Source organism: Diuraphis noxia, unplaced genomic scaffold (assembly GCF_037042655.1).
Source record: "Diuraphis noxia isolate RWA-SAM2 unplaced genomic scaffold, SU_Dnox_SAM2 contig0002, whole genome shotgun sequence".
Lineage (NCBI taxonomy): Eukaryota > Metazoa > Arthropoda > Insecta > Hemiptera > Aphididae > Diuraphis > Diuraphis noxia.
The window spans coordinates 36,020,616-36,034,172 of NW_028301712.1; the positions used below are offsets into that span (position 1 = coordinate 36,020,616).

Genomic DNA, 13,557 nt, shown 5'->3' on the forward strand with positions numbered 1-13,557 from the left:
TAATATTAAAATTGAAAATATGAATGAAAGAAATCTTTTAACTTAAAACCATTCAAAATACCATCAATAATCAGTAACTTATTAAATTCAATATTATTTAATTTTCAAGTTTTTAATTTAAAACAAGAGTAACGATCTTCACTCATATTATTGTTCTATTATAAAAAATACAGTGTATAATTAAAAGAAAAAATGTTTTCCTGACAAATGAGAATAATAAATTTGTTTTTACAATAAACATTAATGAATGGAAATGGGTACCGACTTCCAAATACCTATAGGATACCTACATAACTGCACACAAGGTAAGATGTTTTATAAATATTAAAATAAATTAATAATATGTCTTCAATCATCAAATTATAATGAAGAAAATTTAAAAAATAACTAATTTTCTATGAATAGTTTAAATAATATTTATAAAGTAATATTTAATATTGTAAATATTATTTACTATAATTAAATGTAGAAAATCAGTCTAATTTTTGAAATTGAGTAAATATGTTATTAGGTAATAAATGCATACAAAAGAGTCAAACTAAAAATAAAAACGATTCAATATTTGTTCTGTTAAAAATACACTTAGATACCTATACTAACATTCTACGAAATTCTAGTCTGTGCTTAGTAATTATATACTTGAATACTTTTAAAAATTACATAAAATTTAAAATGACTTCTTCAAAATAGAATGTCATCTACAATTGCACTACATAATACTGTTGGTAAAGCTTTCTTACTACCCAAGAAAAATAAATTGTCTATTGAAAAAACTTTATATTAGATATCTCAATTCAATAGCTATTTAAAATTCAGCCAATCCTAAATTTTAAATCTAAATTACAGATCCTAATATAATAATAGTACAATATGTTTTATTTCGATATCTAAAAAACATCGTTTATAACTATTAAAGAATTTCATTATTTGTACATTATGTTATCGGTATGGTATATTTATAATAACCTAGTGCCAATGAGTGAAGATTTCATTTTGTGAATCTAGGGTTTTTAAAATTACTTACCAGAGAAAATATAGAATAGATAAGTTATCTCTATGGTAAATACCCATGGGGGGAGGGGATAGTGTTCCCACAATCCTGTAATAAGTCCCACCAATACTACTTTTACCAATTGCGACCATTTCCGATTTCGTAGAATTCAAACTTATTGCTAATATACAATGACTTTTTCAGGGTATACAAAATATATAACCCTTTAGGTTATCATAAGAAAGCACAGGTAATTTTCGTCCCACAAAACCCTTATTTTTGGGATAAAAATTCCCATGTTGTATTTATTATAGCAATAAGTTTAAAATTCGAGGATAATGCAGCTGATGAATAGGTTTGTAAGTACCCTTGAAAATCTAGTATTCACACTCTCAAGATTTATTTTCAATTCTAATCAGTGGTATGATATTATCTTAAAATTTTTATGAATTAACCTGAAACCCCTGTATATTGTTATATACACAAAAAAAATATCATAGATAAACAGATCTTTAAAAAAATAAAAATAAAACAATTGTTTATAATTTCTGATTAGTGATTTCTACCCGCATAATCATACAATATTGTATATTATGAAAATTTTTGAAGAAATAATATTATCTTGTTAGACATATCAATCGTTAAGCCTATCATTAGTTCTTATGAATAGTTTCTCTATCTCTTTTAAAACTATACAAAAATGTAAGTAAACTAAGATTTATCAGAATATTTTTTGTTTTTTGTTTTTAAATGTATAAATATTTAATAAAAACTCTATAAAATTACTTGCAGAAAATTACGATAAACATAAAAAATTAACAAAAATGTTATTTATACACGCTACTTGTGGTTAAAAGAAAATAAAATCAATAAAAATGATTTGAAATTGAAAATATAGAAACAAATTATTATTATTATTATTATTATTATTATTATGTATAATGTCAAAACTCAAAAAGATGAATGTAAGTATTTAAAAAATATGTTCTTTGATCATTTTCAATAAATGTATAATATGTATATTGTATATAAAATATTATCTGATTGTATTATTCGCATATTTTCAAAAAATACTTGTTTGCTAAAACTTTAGTTTTTGATTGTTTATCAAAATCCTAAACGATCACTTATTATTTTTTTTGCAATTTCTCTGTTTTCATAAATAAAATTCTTGTATTTCTTTTGTCAAAGAGATAACAGGTTGCGTGGTTAAATTTTGTATCTATGTTTAAAACAAATATCCCACATCTAGCCAAATCTAGCCACATACAGTACAGATTGTTATGTATCCATAGTATTTATTATGATTGAATAGGTAAACTTAAAATTTAATTTCCAGATTGACATGTTGATTGAAGAAATATTATTACAAACAAATAGAAAATTATCAACCACGACTATACAATGGTAATTTTTTTTTTTTGTTACTACGATTTACTCAAAAATAAAAAATAAATATCAGTATTTATTGAGGCAATTGTTGTGGATGTTTATTCCATTTAAAATCGTTTTAAATCCCTGTGTCAGAGGATGCATTTCGAGAGCTTTTACATTGTACACACATCAATTAGCGTTTTGTTTATTTAATGGTTGTGTTTTACAAATAATATGTATTCAGAAAGAAAAAGTGTTTGGAAAATAAGAAAATTATTTATACCTATACTAATATTTTTGAAAAAAATTGTAAAGGTTTTTAACATTTCTAGACACCGGAACATATCATTTTAATATTTTGAATAAATGATTTCCTTTTAAATTAATGTTAAGTGTTATTAGTGTAGATTATAATCTTTTTATTGAAAATTTGAATTATTGTTTGCTTGTGCGCATACAAATAATAACAGAGTGAAATAATTACAATAAATTAATAATTAATTAAGATTGCATCAGTTAATCATTAGACCTATATTAGTCTGTCTCAATTAGATATTTGGTTGATGCAAACGCATTTTTAAAAGAAATACATTTTCTTAAATTTAATATTACAGAATATAATATTAACACTTTTTACATCGTCTTTCAGGCTATCATCTACCCTTAGGGGTTTAATGGTAATCATCATTCGATCAGATTGGAAATTCACAAATTTGGCTTTATGCTAATATTTACTATGTTTAACAAAAAAATCCCAAGTTACACATATACTATGTAAAACATTATTTCCCAAGAGCTTTTTCGTTTCATAAGATTATATCAACATTCTAATAATATAATTCAACTTCCTCGTTCTAAAACCGTCTTTACTTAGTTTAATCTAAAACGGAATTATTTGGTATTAAAAGTCCAACAACTAGGTAATATTATTTAATGAAGCAAATAAATAAATAAGTTTATTTTTGTTAAATAGGATCGTTTTGAAAAGTTATTATTTTTAATAAAACTATCAAAATCAAATTGTATGAAAACAATATTAGTTTTCTAAAATTTAAGTAATTATTTGATGAAGAAAATGTAGTATCTACATATTATGTAGCTAGCTTAAATTTAAAATTTTCAAAAACGAACGTTTCAAGTGCATGGTTTTATGGTGGTTTTAAGTATTATAGGTAAAAAAAATAGTAATATTGTTTTTGGTTTTGGTTGAATCTTGTCAATTTTTAACTTGATTTCTTTTGGTCCAATAACCACATAAGTGTGTTTAATCGGGTACAGCACATTTCAAATATGTTCTTTATATTTTATATAGGTACTATTAGATCTTGTGTAAGATAAATCAATTGTCAACGTTTAACCGTTGTAAAAGTTTTAATTTAGTAGAATTAACTTGACATTTAATAAATTTATTCATTTTAATTATATCTAGTTTATTAATATATTTTTGATTAGATTTGTGTTGTCATAATTACTATAAGTAGTAAGTTGGTTATTAACAATGCATTGAAAATTGTCTTGTGTATTCTAGTTAATCTGTATTAACCACTCAGTGTTATTAATTTATGTCCATCTAAATTGATTATTTTGAGCATGGTTATTATACCTAACGCTGATATTGAAAGTTGCAGATTCGTCTCTCGGATTAATTATTTCAATATTATGTGATCTCTATTACCTAAATTTCTTCTGATAATCCTGTCGATAAAATTGTCACTCTATTAAAAAAATATAATTCCATTTATCATTTATAGCATTACATACTTCCAGAAATTTTCATCAGTGTTTAAAAGTTAAATTTAAATAGTCAAATAATCGATTGAAAAAAAATTAATATTTAAAAATATTTTCAGATAGTTAAGTAGACCCTTAATATTAAATATATATATAATATATAATATATATTAAATATCAAGTACCTATATACCAAAATACATAATATGATATTATTAATTGTAATAACTTATATTAATTAATACCTTAAAAAAGTGTTCTAATTTCTCATTTCAAATATTAGTATACTATACAAAAATAGTTTACAAGTTTTATAAAACACAACAAATACGTCCTAGTTTGCAAATTAAATAAATAAAAAAAAAAATATATAATTATTAGAAACAAACTTTAAAAACACATTTTAACCTCCAATTACAATAAGTTACCTTTCTTATTGTTTATATTATTGTTGTTTTGAACTAAATTTAAAACTTAAAGAAATAGGATTTGAATCAATATGTTTTTAAATCACATAGTTATGGAAAATGAAGATAGCTTTTAATTTCAACCACTCTTAAACATATCTCAAACATTTATGAAAAAAATCTAACCATTTTAAACATGTAAATAAAAAATCATAGTTAATATATTTTTACCTTATTTAAATCAGTTTTAAAAGGTATTGTGGTGAAACTAATACTTGAATATTTTAAATATTTATAAGCAAATAAAAACGGAGTTCTTCGCATATTATATGTTTAACTTCTTGCTAAATCCATCGTCTTAAAAGTAAGCATGAGACACGTTAATATCGTTACACGACTACGTGCCAATCGTGAAAGCCGTTAAATTATGTAACATTTTTTTTTTCTCTACAGTTGACTTATATAGACTATTTTTTTTAGTTATTGTTTGCCAAATAGTTCACAGGAATTGTGAAAAAGTGTGAAAACATTAAACCGTCTAAACCGGCAGATTATTTTGATTTATTATTTTCTTGCATCCTCCCATGTACTAGCCTGCATTCTTGGTTAAGCATCATAGTATTCTCATATACAATATTTTTCTTTGTCAACTACTTTTGGCCCTTGTATTGACATGTTATCTAGAAAATCTTTTTAACGTTGCTATCATCTTTTATTCTGTCAATTTGATTTGCGCTTGTATAATAGTAGTTTTCATTTTGATTACTAACTGACGTGCTTATCATATAAATTGGGTGACATATGCTTTTTCATACTTGGTTCCACTTTTTCATCTGTAGATCCTACGACAGGTAAAGTAGTTTTGGTATCATGTTCAACATTTACAAAGCAAACGCAGATCACTTAATACTTAAATATACATATATATATTCTGTATTCACACACATATTTACTGTCTGTCGGTGAAATAAATTGATGGATTTCGATTATTTCCGTTATCTATTTGATAAAAAGTGTAACACTGCTTATCAAATTGTGAAAATGTATTATATAATTGATTTAAGTAAAAAAAAATATATAAACATGACATAATTGAAAATTTTTTTATCCCTCCAATTCCATATATGGGTTTCAATATGCATGAGGTAATTAACTAAAATATATCTTATTAATTTGTTTGTTAAATTTATAACCATACATTTTAAAACAAAACAATTACATTTTTTAGAACACTGGTTACACAAGGAAAAAAATTAAATAAACAATAACGATTAATTATTAAGTAGGTAAAATATTATATAGGGTCCTAAGATGTCATGAAATTAATTTGTTTGAAATGTTTCATTTTGATGAAAAGCAAAAATAAAATTTTAATTGAAAACTGTGGGGAAGTATAGTAATCACCTAAACTTAATAAGATGTTCAGAGGAAAAATGTTATAGAAGTGTTGCTTACATCTTACGATATATACATTATTTATCATATATATATAATATATATATATCTTCTCTACATAGTAATTGGTAATTAAATATTGATAATCATAAATCAGTCTGATTAGATGATCACTAGGTAGTGATGATTTTATGAAATAAACTAAAAAACATGAAATTTAAAAAATATATTTTATGATATTTCAAGTGAAAATTGCACACTAATAATCCTATTAATACATTTAATACGTAGTACTATTTAATTAAAATATTTAAGTTTTTAAAGTAAAAATAACTTTTTTAATTTAAAAAGAAAAAGAAAATAATGATTATTATCGCTATCAAATAATATGTTCTTATCGGAACTGCAGGTTAATTACATAATCATAACACGTTTAAAATAATAATATTATATACTTATAATCAATTGACTAGCTATCGATTTATTTTTATGAATACGTTAATTTGAGTTTAAAATTATGTACTAATAACTGCAATTTTGTTTCATTACAATAATAATTATTTTATACATAAAAAAACTAAAACCACAATGTCTCATAACACTTAATATATAGTATGGAAAAAGTGGCTCATAATAATTTAATTTTTAAATTAAACAAATGCAAATTATAACTTAAAAATCAATATTTCTTTTAATCTGGGTCCCGTTTACTGTACTCATTTTTCACAATTCACCAAAAATTACCATACAACTAACATACACACAATCTACAATACTATAACTAAACTATAATTTATACTCAAAATTGTATATACAATGAATCTATTGACTGACTTAACACGGATAATTTATTTTCTATTAAGTGATAAAAACGTATTTAAAAGAATAACAAATACCTAATTTCGTGACACTTTTGACAATTGTTTATTTATTATTTTTAAAATTACTGAAAAAATTGGCATTTCAGACGAGCACACAAAAATCTAAAATAATAAACAATTCCATGTGGAAGATCGTCAATTGTAAAACAATGATAGAATCAAAATGCTTTGAATCTATGTTCAAGTCCACGACAGCATAATATTCAATACGCGAAATTTTATTTCTCATAGATAAAAACTGTTCGGAATTTTATATTAGTGTTAAAAACATAATAAAAAGTATTAGTCAATGTAAATAAATAAAACCTAATATTTGAAAACTCTAAGAAACAATAATATATATAATTCAAAGAATATAATCAATATTTTAATGAAATATAACGATTGTATTATTATAATGTACCCTCATTTTATCTTGTGGGAAAGAAAACAACTGAAAAACAGCTCAAATGATGACGGAATGTAATACCTATCGCTGCAATTATTTAATTTAAACTAAATTTAGTAGGTGATATGCTAAATTACATTATGAGAATTACTTTTGAAAGATGGAGTGACTCCGTTAGGTACCCCAAGATTGTGAAATCATTGAAAAGAGGCTAAAGAATTTAAATAAGTATTAAATATTAAACATGGACATCTTGAACTATATGCATATATTATAATATCTACGTTCATTATAGTTTATACTCTATTAGTTATTGCATTTTATACATACATAATATATTGCAACTATATGAAGCACTTGGGCCCAGTCTTGAAAACTACAGCAACATTATAACATTTCTACAAAGAACTAAACTTTACAACCTTATATAATGTATCAATGTATCTTTATTAATGTTAATGTTAGCCAATATCCTTAGTTGTTGAGGCTTAAATAAATAATAAAATATATATATATATATATATATATTGTAATAACACTCAAGTAAATTCAGTTTTTTAATCTTATTCAAAAAAGTGCTTGTGGCATGTTATATTTTATTGAAACAAATTATATAGTAATTATTATCAAACAGGACATTTTTGAAAAAAATAATTCAAAATTATTTTTATCGTAATAATTTTTTAAGGTTTTAATTATTGAGTGACAATATATATTTTTTATTTCGAAATTTTTTTTCAGCTATATCACTTAATAATAAGCGGGTAAGTGGATATTGCTCTGCTGTACAATAAGTAGCAAGTAGGTTACTGTAATTATTGATGGTATTACATTTGAATTAATAAGTGCTATATTATCATTGCATACGAAAAACGATTCTAAGCGTAGACGGCTAGTCAGTCTAGGATATTTTATACCGTATTAATTTTATTGTAATAATTCTAAAAAAAAAAAATTTGGTAACTATGAAATGAATTTCAAATTAATCAAATCAGATTAATTATCATGTACCCGACTTACTCAGTCATTCATAGTACATGCAATTTACTATAAAATATTAATATAAGTCATTAATAATTAAAATTAGAATATAAAGTATACACTAGAAATTTCTAATACTCACGAATAATATTTTTAAATTACAATAATATGACTAAAATGTTTACTCTTGATTGTTTAATATAATGTAATTTCATCCAAATTTGAAATTAAAATATCAAATATTTCAATAAAAATATTTCAATCCTTAGCTTTAAAATTCAAACTTTTTTTTAATTTTTAACAACTAAATAATTAGTAAATTTTCACTTAAATACATTTTGTCAAAATTAAACATTAAAATGGTTATAAAACAAAAAATGTGCTTATGTATTTTTAATATTTTCCAACTGCTATTATATCAACTGGGGAACCTTGAATAAAAAATATTCAATTTTTTATTGACACAAATAATACAATTTTATTGACATTTATAGAATAAAAAACTAAAAAACAGAAAATTTCAAATTTCTATAAACAACTTAAAATTTTTTGAAAATTCTTGAAAATTTTCTCAAGTATAGGAATTGATAAAATAAACACATGGTGTATATCTCAATTTTCCACAGTTATTATTCGTTTTTAAATAACAGCATAATAAGAATAACGGTACCTACAAGAAAAATTGAGTGAATATCCAATGTTGTAATTAAAATTCTCATGAAAATTTAATTTGAGTTTCTTGTAGATATTTTTTATTTGATAAAATTATACAAACTTATGGAGAACCTTGAATTGAATTTTCAAACCTTGGATAACTTAAAAACATTTGAAATATTTTTTCGAGTACATAAAACGATAGTATATAAACATTCAGTGAAAATTGCATGTGTCTACAGTTTTAGAGTTACACCAATATCTAAAACTTGTTTCCTCGAAAATTGATTTTATGTGAAAATTCCCGTTTTTCTTTAATTTTTTTTTTTGGTTTTTACTGGTGCTTTTGAAAACTAATGGGAATCTCAGAATTTGATCTCTCCAATGCACCAACTAGATTCACATTCCAACCAGAAAAACTACCGAAGTTGAAAATCGAAGCATTATTTCGACAACTTATCGTGTACACAGACACAAAAAAAAAACACACACACGTCATTGTAAGATCAATAAATTCATCGAACCGTTTAGAAACTACAATCAAATATTAACAATCAGTTATAGTTACCTTAAACTAAAATACTACCTATTTAGTATTAATTATAGTTTCTAAATAGTAAGTATTTACTATTTGCTGTTAAAAGAATCGACTTATACTCATATGTATATGATTACCTTGATTAAGTTTAAAATATACGCTGATGCACAATTCCAAACTTGAAACTATTGAAATAAAGTCTTAGATATTCTTATTTATCTGTTATGTTAAGTGCATTTGTAATCAGACCAAAACAACATTTTTTTTTTTTAATTTTAATTAAATTTTACGTTTCATGTTATTTTTCATTTTTAAATAATAAGAGTACTTAATTTTGAATTCAATATTTATTTCCATTAGAATATTTTTACATACATTTCTATACCACCTCATCATTTCATCAATTTAAAGATAATATACATAGGCTCTATAATATACAAATTAACATTGCCCATATCGATTGAGTAACTTAGAAAAGTACACATTTTGGTAAAAATAAATACATTTTTATTTTCCAGATTACATGAATTCTAATATTATTATAATATGCATTCTAAATACATACAATATTGTGAAATGGAATTCTGAGCGCTTTTACAAAAACTAGCTGCAAAACGATATGTTCGCTATAACAAAACAAAAGATTTACACCCTCTTTCCCATTAACATCCCAACCAAAATGACATTCCGTTATTTGACACTTCCGCTGTATAATAGTTGACATTCCCCTATAATCTATCTATTTTCAACTAAAAGCTATAGAAATAAATTTTCATACAAATATTTTTCTCCTAAAATAAAACAACTCTACTATTGTTTACTCGTGAGTATTGGCTTGAATAGTTCTCATTCATTATATTTATTTTCATTAAATATCAAATTAGAAAATTGTATCAATTCAGTGTTGAGTTCATAGCATATATCTTGCCTATATCACACTAACACTGTTACTAAGTATACATTTTGTTTTACAAATAATTTACATGTTAATATATTTTTATTATTAGATACATAACAAGCAGTTATCGTTTGAGTATTATTATTGTTTTTAATATGGCTTAACCTAATTTTTCGGGATTTTTCAAGCAAAAGATTGCATTTAAATAATATCATATATGAATCTATGAATAACGATATGTATTAAAATAGTTGGAACTTACAGTAGATAAATATTTTTTTTAAACATTTACAATAAAACAATAATACAATATGTAATATATAGCTCCAATATATTTTGGTCGGTATAATTAATGATTGAATTAAAATTGGTTAAAAAGTAAATTATAACTATACTAGATATTAACAATGATCTACAATATACAAATAGGATTTTTTTTTAAGTGGCTTTTTTGGAATTTTTATTACATATTTAAAATATGTTTAACTTAGAATTCAAGATAAAATTAATTTTGAAATAAATACCATACATTTAATGAAAATTAAAAACTGTTTAACGTATTTTTAGTTGAATGCATATCTATTACTTGCTTAAGGACATATTTTGATATGGTTAACAAATTCAATTCATATATTTGAGACTAAACCTTAAAATAGGTACTTAGGTAAACGTAATTGACTTAATGTTGATTGTGTCAACATATAACATGGACAGATAGATTAATTTTTTAATATAGTATACTTGAATACATTTTCAAAGATATTACTGACTATAGTCGTTCAATGAGAAATCTTTTTTTAATAAACATTGAGATTTTACTTTATTATTAAACTAGTTTTTGATATAATTTAAATATAATGTTTATACATTAGTATTTCTTTGATAAACTTTTTGTCTAAATAATAATTTATTAAAAATTTTGAAGCCTTCAATTGTCATGTTTTTAAAGTATAAGTATAGGTAGTAGCTATGTGTTTTAACCGTATTTCGATACACTTAATTATTTAAATATAGTCTACATTGTAACACTAATTTATTTTTTCTAATTACATAATCTAATAAGCCAGATTTATTTAACTTTATATTTTCAACGTATATTTGGCACTTAATTAAATTTACTCAAGATTCAAGTTTATCATAAAATAGCTAGTGAAAATATTAAATACACAGGTGGTTAGGTAATATGATATTATATACAAACAATACAATATATTGTATAATTTTTTTTATCAGATATTTAATACGTATAGTAAATTTTAATGTAATAATATCTCATATTCAATACTATTTAAATTACATATTATGACATATTCCAAAAAATAGAACCATTTAAAATCATCAATAGACAAAACGTATAAGTAAAAACCATTTGCAAAGAATAAAATCTATTTGTACATTATAAATATAAGCAAAAAAAAAAAATATATATATGTTTTTAATGCCTCCTAAACAGCATTTATTAATCTATTCATTTAAAATGTTCATATACTTTAAAAATTAAACATCAAATAGGGGTAACAACTTAAAAGTATGACATTTATTCGTGAGTAAGGTCAAGATAATGAGATCGTCAAACTCGCAGAAGTGACCCTTTTAGAATATATTTTTAATTTAAAGCATTATAAACGTATAAATATAAAATAAACTTATACAGGCTAATATATTAAGAAGACAGTTTTTTTTTTTTTTTTGAGACATTCAATAACTGAATAAAGTTAAACAAATACCAATCATTTTTGTAAAATAAAAAATCTGTAAAAAAATTTAAAAAATGTGCTAATTATAACTAAGATACCAAGAACTATAATAATATTTGACGGAGATTTTTTCGGTTTATTTAGTTATAATCTTATTCAATTATAATTAATGTTTTTTCATACATATATACATACATTATGACTCGTCATTAAAATATGTCGATATTCAAGAATTATTGTTAAAATATACTTTTAATACAATTTAAATATCTTTGAAAATATTCATAAACAATTTATTATCTTCGTTTAATGTAAGTAAGCCGATTACCTATTTATAAAAATATATAAGTATTATAAACTCACCCCTCGATTAATCTACATGTAAGACTGTAAAAGATATATTGTGAAAACGCACGTATTTTAATCACGCACTGGTCATTTAACTTTACTGTCGATACTTTTTAAATAAAAAATCTTTTTTTTAAGTATGCTATTTAAACCTACATATATATTTTTTATGCGTAATTCAAATCCAATAAAATATTTCATTAAATGATTTAATAAAACTCGTATACAATATACATACATATATTTACAAACCTATACTAATATATTTAAAATCTAAAGCCACTTACAGGTTGTCCACGTGCACCATTCGTGAACCTCAACTGCGATGACTAACATCAGACTCGAAGAACCATGGCGCGTTTTGGTTGTATGGCGTGTAATATATTTTTAGCGCACATGACGATGGATTATGATATTAGCGTAGGAAAAGAGTGTCAAACTGTGTAATAAAAATACGACTGAGATTGTTGTTGTTGTTGTTGTTGTTGTTGTTGTTGTTAACGCGACCACTTCACTGGATGCAGAAGGACAGTGTCCTGGCCGGAGTAAATGTCTGTATGTCGTGTCTGAGGGGAGGGGGGCAAAAGAAACGGATCTGAAGGTCAAGAAAATACGGGAAATTCCGTAAGAAAAACTTAATTAAAAAAAATAAATTATTTTCTCGCCGATAAAAAGCCGTGACGGTTGCGTGATTATTGGCGCGAGTCCACTGCTGTCGTGTATCTGGTGTAGTCGGTTGCGGTCGGCGAAGCGCGCGTTTTACCACTGAAAAACCATATAACTCGCGTACCGTGTTGGTGCGTCCAAAAAACACGTCTGGCCGCCGCACCTGCGTAAACGCCCTGCACGCGCCGTGGCGGCGGCTGGTGGCGCAACGCGGCGGTTTCAAGTGTCATTTGTTCGTTCGTATCGCGTCCCAATTTTTAACGTAACTTACCCGTGATACCGGAAGAGAACTAGACTACTAGAGAGAAAAAATTACGAGTCGTCGTCGTCGTCGTCGTCACCATCATCGTCATCTCTTAAACCTGGTTTGGCTCGATAACGATGCGTGACTTACAATAATATCCTGAGCGTAATCCACCGAGCATGCTCTGCAGACACGCTGTTTCTTCGATACTCGTTTTATTGAATTTATGATTTTTTTTAATTGTCGAGTATAATTATAAACCGATTGTTCAAAATACTTCGATTTTTAATCAAATGAGGATTTATTATTATTTTTTTTTTTTAACATTTTGACACATCTACGTAACTGGCAATTGAAACGAGTG

The 13,557-nt window shown here is 24.4% G+C and overlaps 1 protein-coding gene across 2 annotated transcripts in view; it reads right to left on the bottom strand.

Moving 5' to 3' along the window:
- The window catches only part of 5-HT2A (5-hydroxytryptamine receptor 2A), a 94,639-nt gene extending 81,566 nt beyond the window's left edge, over positions 1-13,073 (bottom strand). The window contains exon 1 of one of the 2 annotated variants that reach the window (XM_089219991.1): positions 12,571-13,073. The gene's annotated coding sequence lies outside the window, so the exon portion shown is untranslated. The remainder of the gene's footprint in view (positions 1-12,570) is intronic. The other variant, XM_089219990.1, reaches the window with a different exon arrangement.
- Positions 13,074-13,557: the final 484 nt, after the last annotated feature.